Source organism: Mustela erminea, chromosome 4 (assembly GCF_009829155.1).
Source record: "Mustela erminea isolate mMusErm1 chromosome 4, mMusErm1.Pri, whole genome shotgun sequence".
In the NCBI taxonomy this organism is placed as follows: Eukaryota; Metazoa; Chordata; class Mammalia; order Carnivora; family Mustelidae; genus Mustela; species Mustela erminea.
In genome coordinates, this window is record NC_045617.1 from 120,076,365 (window position 1) to 120,089,790 (window position 13,426).

Genomic DNA, 13,426 nt, shown 5'->3' on the forward strand with positions numbered 1-13,426 from the left:
ACACTGTTCTCCAAAGAGGCTGCACCAACTTGCATTCCCACCAACAGTGGAAGAGGGTTCCTCTTTCTCCACATCCCCTCCAACACATGTTGTTTCCTGTCTTGTTAATTTTGGCCATTCTAACTGGTATAAGGTGATATCTCAATGTGGTTTTAATTAGAATCTCCCTGAGGGCTAGTGATGATGAACATTTTTTCATGTGTCTGATAGCCATTTGTATGTCTTCATTGGAGAAGTGTCTGTTCATGTCTTCTGCCCATTTTTTGATATGCTTGTCTGTTTTGTGTGTTTTGAGTTTGAGGAGTTCTTTATAGATCCTGGATATCAACCTTTTGTCTGTACTGTCATTTGCAAATATCTTCTCCCATTCTGTGGGTTGCCTCTTTGTTTTGTTGACTGTTTCCTTTGCTATGCAGAAGCTTTTGATTTTGATGAAGTCCCAAAAGTTTATTTTCGCTTTTGTTTCCTTTGCCTTTGGAGACATATCTTGAAAGAAATTGCTGTGGCTGATATCGAGAGATTACTGCCTATGTTCTCCTCCCTAGAGGAGGAGATTCTGATGGATTCCCATCTCACATTGAGGTATTTTATCCATTTTGAGTTTATCTTTGTGTACAGTGTAAGAGAATGGTCGAGTTTCATTCTTCTACATATAGCTGCCCAGTTTTCCCAGCACCATTTATTGAAGAGACTGTCTTTTTTCCACTGTATATTTTTTCCTGTTTTGTCGAAGATTATTTGCCCATAGAGTTGAGGGTCCATATCTGGGCTCTCTACTCTGTTCCTCTGGTTTATGTGTCTGTTTTTACTGCAGCATGTTCTTAATGAACCTAGGTATTTCTTCTTTTTTTAAAAAAAAAATTATTTATTTATTTAGGAAGCAAGGGGAGAGGCCGAGGGAGAGAGAATTTCAGGCAGACTCTGCACTGAAATGTGGAGCCCTTGCAGGACATGATCTCAGGAGGCTGAGATCATGACCTGAGTAGAAATTGAGAGTCAAACACTTAACTGACTGGGCCACCCAAACTTACATATTTCTGATTGCTTATAGAACTTAGCATATACATTCAACAGTCACACATTTAATCATGAAAGAATCACATTTATTCCCTAGTCCCTGAAAAGTACTGGCGTAGATACCAAAACTTCATCTCAGACCCATCCAACAGTTTATTGTGTTCAAGAAAATCACAATCACCATTTGAAGAAACCCAAGCAAAAGTGTAGAAGGGATGTCTGTGTTGAACACTTACAAGGTTCCATAGAGAGAAAAATCCTATGAGGTCTATTCCAGACACACTGCATGGCGATATAAAAACTGAGGAAAACAGTCCCATGAAGGGACAACAAGCAAGGAATAACTAAATAACAGAATCTGGACAGATGAGGAGGACATTAATATTCTTAGACTAATGTGGAAGAATGGTTGTCTTCAGAGAGGTGAATGGTTGGAGTACTGCCAGGTTTATAAAGCTTTTGAAGCACAAATTTCTTCACTGATTTCTTTTTTTTTTAAGTTTTAGTTTTTTATTTTTTATAAACATATAATGTATTTTTATCCCCAGGGGTACAGGTCTGTGAATCGCCAGGTTTACACACTTCACAGCACTCACCATAGCACATACCCTCCCCAATGTCCATAACCCCACCCCCCTCTCTCAACCCCCCTTCCCCCAGCAACCCTTAGTTTGTTTTGTGAGATTAAGAGTCACTTATGGTTTGTCTCCCTCCCAATCCCATCTTGTTTCATTGATTCTTCTCCTACCCTCTTAACCCCCCCATGTTGCATCTCCACTTTCTCATATCAGGGAGATCATATGATAGTTGACTTTCTCTGATTGACTTATTTCGCTAAGCATGATACCCTCTAGTTCCACCCATGTTGTCGCAAATGGCAAGATTTAATTTCTTTTGATGGCTGCATAGTATTCCATTGTGTATGTATACCATTTCTTCTTTATCCATTCATCTCTTGATGGACATTTAGGTTCTTTCCATAGTTTGGCTATTGTAGACATTGCTGCTATAAACATTTGAGTGCACGTGCCCCTTCTGATCACTACATTTGTATCTTTAGGGTACAGTAGTGCAATTGCTGGGTCATAGGGTAGTTCTATTTTTAACTTTTTGAGGAATTTCCATGCTGTTTTCCAGAGTGGTTGCACCAGCTTGCATTCCCACCAACAGTGTAGGAGGGTTCCCCTTTCTCCACATCCTCACTAGCATCTGTCATTTCCTGACTTGTTAATTTTAGCCATTCTGACTGGTGTGAGGTGATATCTCATTGTGGTTTTGATTTGTATTTCCCTGATGCCGAGTGATATGGAGCACATTTGCGTGTGTCTGTTGGCCATCTGGATGTCTTCTTTGCAGAAATGTCTGTTCATGTCTTCTGCCCATTTCTTGATTGGATTATTTGTACTTTGGGTGTTGAGTTTGCTAAGTTCTTTATAGATTTTGGACACTAGTCCTTTATCTGATATGTCGTTTGCAAATATCTTCTCCCATTCTGTCAGTTGTCTTTTGATTTTGTTAACTGTTTCCTTTGATGTGCAAAAGTTTTTGATCTTGATGAAATCCCAATAATTCATTTTGGCCCTTGCTTTCCTTGCTTTTAGAGATGTTCCTAGGAAGACGTTGCTGTGGCTGAGGTCAAAGAAGTTGCTGCCTGTGTTCTCCTCAAGGATTTTGATGGATTCCTTTCGCACATTGAGGTCCTTCATCCATTTTGAGTCTATTTTTGTGTGTGGTGTAAGGAAATGGTCCAATTTCATTTTTCTGCATGTGGCTGTCCAATTTTCCCAGCACCATTTATTGAAGAGGCTGTCTTTTTTCCATTGGACTTTCTTTCCTGCTTTGTCGAAGATTAGTTGACCATAGAGTTGAGGGTCTATTTCTGGGCTCTCTATTCTGTTCCATTGATCTATGTGTCTGTTTTTTGCCAGTACCATGCTGTCTTGAGGATGACAGCTTTGTAATAGAGCTTGAAGTCTGGAATTGTGATGCCACCAACTTTGCCTTTCTTTTTCAATATTCCTTTGGCTATTCGAGGTCTTTTCTGGTTCCATATAAATTTGAGGATTATTTGTTCTATTTATTTGAAAAAAAAATGGATGGAATTTTGGTAGGAATTGCATTAAATGTGTAGATTGCTTTAGGTAGCACAGACATTTTCACAATATTTATTCTTCCAATCCAGGATCATGGAACATTTTTCCATTTCTTTGTGTCTTCCTCAATTTCTTTCATGAGTACTTTATAGTTTTCTGAGTATAAATTCTTAGCCTCTTTGGTTGGGTTTATTCCTAGGTATCTTATGGTTTTGGGTGCAATTGTAAATGGGATTGACTCCTTAATTTCCCTTTCTTCTGTCTTGTTGGTGTAGAGAAATGCAACTGATTTCTGTGCATTGATTTTATACCCTGACAATTTCCTGAATTTCTGTATGAATTCTAGCTGTTTTGGAGTGGAGTCTTCTGGGTTTTCCACATATAGTATCATATCATCTGCGAAGAGTGATAGTTTGACTTCTTTGCTAATTTTGATACCTTTAATTTTCCTTTTGTTGTCTGTTTGCTGAGGATAGGATTTCTAGTACTATGTCGAATAGCAGTGGTGATAACGGACATCCCTGCTGTGTTCCTGACCTTAGCAGAAAAGCTTTCAGGTTTTCTCCATTGAGAATGATATTTGTGGTGGGTTTTTCATAGATGGCTTTGATGATATTGAGGTATGTGCCCTCTATCCCTACACTTTGAAGAGTTTTGAGCAGGAAGGGATACTGTGCTTTGTCAAATGCCTTTTCAGCATCTATTGAGAGTATCATATGGTTCTTGTTCTTTCTTTTATTAATGTGTTGTATCACATTGATTGATTTGAGGATGTTGAACCAACCTTGCAGCCTTGGAATAAATCCCACTTGGTCCTGGTGAATAATCCTTTTAGGGTACTGTTGAATTCTATTGGCTACTTTTTTGGTGAGAATTTTTGCATCTGTGTTCATCAAGGATATTGGTTTGTAGCTCTCTTTTTTTTTTTTTTTAAAGATTTTATTTATTTTTCAGAGACAGAGGGAGAGAGCGCGAGCGAGCACAGGCAGACAGAGAGGCAGGCAGAGGCAGAGGGAGAAGCAGGCTCCCTGCCGAGCAAGAAGCCCGATGTGGGACTCGATCCCAGGACCCTGGGATCATGACCTGAGCCGAAGGCAGCTGCTTAACCAACTGAGCCACCCAGGCGTCCCTGTAGCTCTCTTTTTTGATGGGATCCTTGTCTGCTTTTGGAATCAAGGTGATGCTGGCCTCATAAAATGAGTTTGGAAGTTTTCCTTCCATTTTTATTTTTTGGAACAGTTTCAGGAGAATAGGAATTAGTCCTTCTTTAAATGTTTGGGAGAATTCCCTGGGAAGCCATCTGGCTCTGGGCTTTTGTTTGTTTGGAGATTTTTGATGACTGTTTCAATCTCCTTACTGGTTATGGGTTTGTTCAGGTTTTTCTATTTCTTCCTGGTTCAGTTGTGGTAGTTTATATGTCTCTAGGAATGCCCCCATCTCTTCCAGATTGTCAAATTTGTTGGCGTAGCGTTGCTCATAGTATGTTCTTATAATTGTCTGTATTTCTTTGGTGTTAGTTGTGATCTCTCCTCTTTCATTCATGATTTTATTTATTTGGGTCCTTTCTCTTTTCTTTTTGATAAGTCTGGCCAGGGGGTTATCAATATTATTAATTCTTTCAAAGAACCAGCTCCTAGTTTTGTTGATTTGTTCTATTGTTTGTTTGTTTTTTTTTTTTTTTGTTTCTATTTCATTGATTTCTGCTCTGATCTTTATGATTTCTCTTCTCCTGCTGAGTTTAGGGTTTCTTTCTTGTTCTTTCTCCAGCTCCTTTAGGTGTAGGATTAGGTTGTGTACTTGAGACCTTTCTTGTTTCTTGAGAAAGGCTTGTACCGCAATATATTTTCCTCTCAGGACTGCCTTTGCTGTGTCCCACAGATTTTGAACCATTGTGTTTTCATTATCATTTGTTTCCATGAATTTTTTCAATTCTTTTTAATTTCCTGGTTGACCCATTCATTCTTTAGAAGGATGCTGTTTAGTCTCCATGTATTTGGGTTATTTTCAAATTTCCTCTTGTGATTGAGTTCTAGCTTCAGAGCATTGTGGTCTGATCCCACAGGGGATGATCCCAATCTTTTGATACCGGTTGAGACTGATTTAGGACCCAGCATGTGGTCTATTCTGGAAAATGTTCCATATGCACTAAGGAAGAATCTGTATTCTGTTGCTTTGGGATGAAATGTTCTGAATATATCTGTGATGTCCATCTGGTCCAGATCTGGACCAAATAAAGGTCCAGACCTTTATTTCCTTGTTGATCTTTTGCTTGGATGATCTGTCCATTTCAGTGAGGGGAGTGTTAAAGCCCCCTACTATTATTGTATTATTGTTGATGTGTTACTTTGATTTTGTTACTAATTGGTTTATATAGTTGGCTGTTCCCGCATTAGGGGCATAGATATTTAAAATTGTTAGATCTTCTTGTTGGACAGACCCTTTGAGTATGATATAGTGTCCTTCCTCATCTCTTATTATAGTCTTTGGCTTAAAATGTAATTGATCTGATATAAGGATTGCCACCCCAGCTTTCTTTTGATATCCATTAGCATGGTAAATTCTTTTCCACCCCCTCACTTTAAATCTGGAGGTGTGTTTGGGTCTAAAATGAGTTTTTTGTAGGCAACATATAGATTTTTTTTTAAAACCATTCTGATACCCTGTGTCTTTTGATTGGGGCATTTAGCCCATTAACATTCAGGGTTACTATTGAGAGATATGAATTTAGTGACATTGTATTGCCTGTAAGGTGACTGTTTCTGTATATTATCTCTGTTCCTTTCTGATCTACTACTTTTAGGCTCTCTCTTTGCTTAGAGGACTCCTTTCAATATTTCCTGTAGAGCTGGCTTGGTGTTTGCCAATTCTTTCAGTTTTTGTTTGTCCTGGAAGGTTTGTATCTCTCCTTCTATTTTCAATGATAGCCTAGCTGGATATAGTATTCTTTGCTGCATGTTTTTCTCGTTTAGTGCTCTGAATATATCATGCCAGTTCTTTCTGCCCTGCCAGGTGCCTGTGGGTAAGTCTGCTGCAAATCTAATATTTTTACCATTGTATGTTACAGACTTCTTTTCCCGGGCTGCTTTCAGGATTTTCTCTTTGTCCCTAAGACTTTTAAATTTTACTCTTAGGTGATGGGGTGTGGACTTATTCTTGTTGATTTTTTTTTTTAAAGATTTTATTTATTTATTTGAGAGAGAGACAGTGCGAGAGAGCATGAGCGAGGAGAAGGTCAGAGAGAGAAGCAGACTCCCCATGGAGCTGGGAGCCCGATGCGGGACTCGATCCCAGGACTCTGGGATCATGACCTGAGCTGAAGGCAGTCGTCCAACCAACTGAGCCACCCCCGCGTCCCTTCTTGTTGATTTTGAGGGAGGTTCTCTGCACCTCCTGGATTTTTATGCTTGTTCTCTTTGCCATATAGGGAAATTCTCTCCAATATACCTTCTGTTCCCCTCTCTCTTTCTTCTTCTTCTGGAATCCCAAATATTCTAATGTTGTTTCGTCTTACGGTGTTACTTATCTCTTGAATTTTCCCCTCGTGGTCCAGTAGCTGTTTGTCCCTCTTTTGCTCAGCTTCTTTATTCTCTGTCATTTAGTCTTCTATATCACAAATTCTTTCTTCTGTCTCATTTATCCTAGCAGTGAGAGCCTCCATTTTTTATTGCACCTCATTAATAGCTTTCTTTAAATTTCAACTTGGTTAGATTTTAGTTCTTTTATTTATCCAGAAAGGGCTTTTATATCTCCCAAGAGGGTTTCTCTAATATCTTCCATGCCTTTTTCAAGCCTGGCTAGAACCTTGAGAATCGTCATTCTGAACTCTAGATCTGACATATTACCAATGTCTGTATTGATTAGGTCCCTAGCCTTTGGTACTGCCTCTTGTTCTTTTTTTGTGGTGAATTTTTCTGCCTTGTCATTTTGTCTAGATAAGAGTATATGAAGGAGCAAGTAAAATACTAAAAGGGTGTCAAAGACCCCAAGCAAATACGCTTTCGCCAAATCAGAAGAGACCCCAAAGCATGCGGGGGGAGAAAGGGGATAAAAAACGGTTCAGAAAAAAAAAAAAAGAAACTCATAAATAAAGAAAACAAATATAGAAATAATATAAAAAAGAAAAAAATATATATATATTAGATAACCTAGTTAAAAAAAGTTAAAGAAGAAAAGGGTAAATGTTAAAAAAAAATTTTGAGAAGAAGAAAAAAAAGTAGAAAAAAAAATTAAATTAACTGCAAGACTAAAGAATCATGGGGAGAAAGCCATGAGTTCCGTGTTTTGCTTTCTCCTCCTCTGGAATTCCACTGCTCTCCTTGGTATTGAACCTGTACTCCTTGGTAGATAAACTTGGTCTTGGCTGGATTCCTTGTTGATCTTCTGGGGGAGGGGCCTGTTTTAGTGATTTTCAAGTGTCTTTGCTCCAGGCGGAATTGCACTGCCCTTACCAGGGGCCGGGCTGAGTAATCTGCTCAGGTTTGCTCTCAGGAGCTTTGTTCCCTGAATGCTTTTCATAGAGTTCTGGAGGATAGGAATGAAAATGGCAGCCTCCCAGTCTCTGGCCCAGAGAAGTCGAGAGCTCGGGGCCCCACTCCTCAGTGTGCCCTCAGAGAATAGTGCCCAATAACTCCCTTCTCCCTGGCCTCTGGCTGCACTCCGAGCTCACCCAGCCAGCGACCAGTTTAAGGTAACCCGGAGCTGAGAGCTCACTCCTTGGCTCTGTCTCTATAGCCAGCTTCCCCATTCTAATACCTGCAAGCTCTGTGACTCTCAGACATCCCTGATCCTTCTGTGACACTGCGGGAACGGGGGCGGCGCTAACTCCGCGTGGGCTTCACCCTGGTTTAGCCTTGGAGTGATGTCCTCAGTGGAACAGACTTTTAAAAGTCCTGATTTTGTGCTCCCTTGCTCCGCCGCTTGCTGGGAGCCAGCCCCTACCCCCACAGTCTATCTTCCCATAGCTCTGGATTCACTTCTCTGTCAGTCCTACCTTTCAGAAAGTGGTTGATTTTCTGTTTCTAGAATTGCTGTTCTTCTTGTCTTCGATCTCCCGTTGGATTTGTAGATGTTTGCAATGTTTAGATAAGCTATCTAGCTGAACTCCTGCTCCCTGATGTAGTCTCTGCCTATTACTTCTCCACCATCTTGACTCCTTCCCCTCTTCACTTATTTCTTTAGGAAACTCCATTGCCTGTAGTAGGACAGACATAGTTATTAAAGAGTTAAGATGAATGTTTTACTCTTTTTCAGATTCCTTCTTCTTCTTCCTTTATCCTTTGACTTTGGAAATGTCTCTAAATATTCATCTGACCTCTGCCTAGTGAATACAACCTTTCCAACATGAACTGCATCCCCTTCTCTCTAAGTGAGCATGAATGAGTAAACCAAGGCTTACCTTCTCTTAGAAGTTTCAATACCAATTTTCAGATTAGAGAACCAGAAACAAACATTTGCCTTCAAGGAATTTTTGTCTGATGCTGTTAATGTATTCTAACCCCCCAAAAGCCAAACTCTGGAAATATTTCTGAACTGAGGTACTGTTTCAGAAAATATGTACCAGAAAGTTCCAAGCCTTTCCTAGATCAGTGATTCAGTAGTGGTATGTGAAACAATGGTCTTAGGTAGTGGAGATAATTTCCAAGACTGAAGTTGTGGTGTAAGAACACACTTATGGGAATGAATGTGGGACCTTGAAGATTTGGGATACCAGATGATGCTAATATCTGATTCTGTCCTAATAAAGATAAATCAAGAGTCATGACCATCCTATCACTTTCCGTTAAAGATATCACACATCCTTCTTTCCACTCTTTTTGTTTCCTTCCTTTGGGTAATTCCATCCATGTTTTTCTCTGACCACATCAAACCCACCTGCAGTGCCTCACAGAGGCCCTCAGTATTCACCAGCATTGGCCTTGCGCATGCCCTTGATGATGAAGATGGTCCCGACAATGAGACCCACCAAACCCACAATCAGACCCAGGGCACACACCACCTTCTCGATTGTCTCTGGGAGAGGGGTTGGTGGTTCAAACTCTGGGGAAAAATAATACAGACAATAGTTTGGAAGTGATGACTGTGGTATGGAATAGCACTTGGAACCAAATGTAGAGTATGTAGTCAAAAGAATAGTCATTAGTCATAAATAAGAAGAGGACAGAGTGATGCCTTAAGGGAACACAGATTAAAAAGCAGGAGAGCTGAATAATGGGAGAAGACAAGGAATAGAAATTATAGCAATTGTTATGGACAAGTTAGGGGACTCTGGGTCCTAAAGCATCAGACTCATGTGTCACAGGAGGAAATCATAAAAAGAGAACGAAGAACAGTCCATACCCCAGTGCGTGAGAAGAGGTTCCTCTAAACCCTAGTGCTCCACCTTGCAGTCATAGACATCGTTGGCTGAGGGCAGGAAGGGGAGATAGTGGAACTTGCGGAAAAGGTGGTCTTCCCTGGGCAGGAAGACTGTCTCGGACACTCCTGTGGTAACAGGGTTTTCATTTCAAAGCCACGTGACATTGATCATTGGTGGGGAGAACTTGTCGATGAAGCAGATGAGGGTGTTGGGCTCTCCCAGTTCCACAGGGATGTTTGAGAGCACAGTCACCTCTGGAGGTACTGGGGACATAGGACAGAAATTAGCTTTCCCTGCTTAGGCTAGCCTCTCTCCCTCCCACTGAAGCAGAAAAAGCAGTGGAAACTCTTCCCTGAGAATCCGTGCCATCCATGGTCTCAGAGCCCTATCTCTGATGCTCTCTCACATGAACTGGAACCAGTGTTATGGTATAAGAGATAGAAGGATATTTTAGGTACTGGAGATGATTTCATTCCTGGTTCCCCCAGCATCGATTAGGGGCAATGACTGTGTGAGTGACTGTTGGTGGCAGGGACAAGGTGTGAGCTTATCAGGAAAGGAACAAAGTCATGTAAAGTTCTTGCGTCTGAGACGTGACAAGTAGGCACTTGCTTATGGAGAGGCCAGTCCCCTGGGAGGAGAAGTCGGTTATAATAATGTAACACAACCAGCTGAAGCATCTATTTCAAAGTTAGGATTCCCTAGTCTAGGAGGGCAGGAGGTACCATTGGTGTTTGGGGTGTGGTTGGAGCGCTTTATCATGATGTCCAGGTTAGCTTTGTCCACAGCTATGTTGGCCAAGGCACCCTGTGCCTCAAAGCTGGCAAAGCATCCAAATTCTTCCAGCCGCCATACTGTCTCCTTCTATTCCATATCCATGTGGAAAATCTCATCACCATCGAAGTCAAACATAAACTCGCCCAATTGGTCAGGGGTCAGATAGAACTCAGCCTGGATGATCACATGGTCCTCTGAAAAGGCAGTAAAGAGAGTTAGGATGGGAACCAGGAGGCGACAAGGAAGAAGAAGCCAGGATGTGAGACAAATATGTGGGTGCGTGTGGGGGAGCTGTGTATGGAGTGGATCTGTATGGAGTGGAATTATGATGGAGAGCAGGGAGGAGTGGGAAGATGAGGCTCAGGTGCAGGACATCCATGCTGAACAGATCTGGGAGGGGAGAAATAAAGGGACAGAGTTAGAGAGGGTGGAGTGAAGGAAATGGGGCCTGAAAATCCCAGAGTCTTTGAAGCTGTTGTTAGGTTCCATGTTACTAGCTGAGAAATGATTCCAAATGGAAATCCAGCAATAGCTCCTAAAAGAGAATTCCTCACTCTCAGCATTTTCCCAGCTATTAAATATACTTTTGCCTTAATTTCAGAGGCTCTTTCAGGGTATTGAAGCTCTAAGAAGTGGGAAACACTGTTTCAACTGTGAGCCTGGAGTTTGGAATCAAATGAAATCTTAAATTCTCTTCTTTTTTCAGTGGAGATAAAAATGACATACAAGATTGTATAATTTTACAAATATAACAGAATATTTGCTATGTATACTTAAGTATATAATGCAGTTCGTATCAGCATACCTGGCCTTCCCTTTGCTGGTGTAGATTTTTGCTCTTTCCTTTCTATGTTTGTGCTCAAAATATGCTGACAGGATTCACATGCCAAAAAGAAACCACCATGTTTTCAGCTAAGAAAGGAGCAGAGAATGTTGTACTTTTGTCATTTAATCCCCACAAAAGATTTTACATTTTTGAGTACACTAATTTTCCACAAAGAGAGATTGAAACCCAGTGGGTAGCTTGATAATGCTTCTCAGAAATATTTCCACCTCAAATTTGGCTTATTCAAAGTCAATTGTATTAATGAACTCATTTCTCACTCTTATAAACTAAACGTGACTGATTTCAGTTTGTAATGGCAGAACTCCTCCAGACTACAATTTAGTATACTTTCAGATTATAGACACACAGTACCTGTCACACTTTTTTTTTTCAACTCCAAAGATTGTTTTGCAAATGTCTACAGTTCAGCTCTCCAGTGCTCTCAGAACTTATATCCCTAGTTTTTGCTTCTCTCAGCACTTACCTTTGATAGCCCAGGATTCTTGAGGACCCATCAGGAAAGCCATGATAAAAAATGCTGGCACCAGGACTCCATTTACGGCCATTTTGGGGGGCTTTGATGGGAGTCAGTAGAGCATGAGAGTGGGGTAGAACTGCCAAAACCTGAAGAAAAGAAAATAGAATCTGATGTTAGAATTCAAATCAGTTGAACTCCAGCCAATCAGAAAGAAGTTTTGAGATGACACATCTGTTACTAAGGAAAGAGTTCTTATAAATGGTTCAGGAACAGAACTACTTCAGTCATTAGATAAAGAAGTTAAGTTCTTAAACAATCAAATAAACATGTAACCAAATAAAAACACAGAATATCATGTTTTTGAGGAGGTTGGGAAGTCACTCACTGACTCTTCCATCCCAGTCCAAGTTCTAGATAGAGATGTACTTGAAACTTAATAGTGAGAATAGAATGAATGGAAACACTCAAAAGTGAGAGCTAATGACAGGTCATTCCTCTGTGCTATGACAGCTGTGGACTTGAAATAAGGAATAATAAATCACCTAAAGAGAAGAGAGATTGTCCTGCTCTAGAGAATGCCTGATTCTTGGCAGCAGTGGATGACAGAGTTTCATGTCAGAAGCTTCTTGTTGCTCTAGGTTTGTCCTCCAGTGTTCTAGACTCCCAAATGGCCAGCTTCCCCAAGAGTTGGGTGTTCCTGGAACTGTGCTCTATTGAGAAAACATCAGAGGAGAAACTCTGGGTGTCAACACTCCCAAAGCTGGAGAAAGATGGTAGATACGCCATAGATAATGGTTATTGGAAAGAGTGGACTATAATTCTTACCATCTTAAATATTACCAGAGATTGGAGGAGACTGCTGGGGACATATCTCATGTGAGGTCACAGATCGATGAATAGGGTGGACTAAATTGGGCAGAGCTCACTTTACTGGGAAGGTTAGAGATAATAACCTGCAGGAGGGCTTTATCATAACTTTCCTCGTGTCATAACATTATGAAAGTCTCCTCATGTCATAAATTATTTAAGTTCTGATCATAAGAATTCATTTGGTGTTCATTATTGAGAAAACTGAATGTTATGATACTCTGACCTTCATGTTTCTGAAGGAACAATGCAGGAAAAAGGAAAATTAAACCACATGTAGAAAGCACTGGAATCTGAATAATTCCAATACAGAGAGACCTGGTGACAAGGCAGCTGTTCAATGGTGAGTTCACTGCTTAATATCAGTCATGACACATATGCTCACGGTGGATTTTCTACAGTGTTTTCCTGAGATTTTATCCTGCCCCACAGCTGCCCTCACAAATCATGAGGGGGAAAAAATCTTACACATTATTGATTGATCACCTCCAAGGGCTTTGAAGATTCTCTGACACTGACTTCTAGGTCACTTGGAAGAGACCCACAACATGGTTTGCCCCTAAGATTGTTAAAGAATACACTTCTTGGAGGCAAAGGAATGGGCCAGTTGAGAGCTCTACAATATCAGTCTCTGCTGAGAATCTGGTCCTATGATTTAGGCTTGTTGCTCTTATAAGGCAACAAGTAAATATATGGTAAATGTAGAGGCCTTTTATAGAAAACTTTTCATATTTTGTAATAGCAGCTTTAACCCAAGTTGTTGTTTAGCAACTTATGATATGGTTAGTTTTAAAGCAGTTATTGGTTCTCTTCAAATTACTAGATTTGGGAAAATAGAAAATACTTTCATTTCCCTTTCCCTGTTGCAGAAAGAAGTCCTATCCAGACACTACTCATGGTCTCCTGTCCCTATACTCTGGCTTCCTATGTTGGAGGGGATTTCTGAGGGCACCTGAGTGAGGTCTTCTCAATGACATCAAATGGAGACATCAAATGACTTCACCAACTGAGCA

The 13,426-nt window shown here is 40.5% G+C and overlaps 1 pseudogene; it reads right to left on the bottom strand.

Moving 5' to 3' along the window:
• Positions 1-1,147: 1,147 nt before the first annotated feature.
• On the bottom strand, positions 1,148-11,681 carry LOC116588955 (annotated as a pseudogene).
• Positions 11,682-13,426: the final 1,745 nt, after the last annotated feature.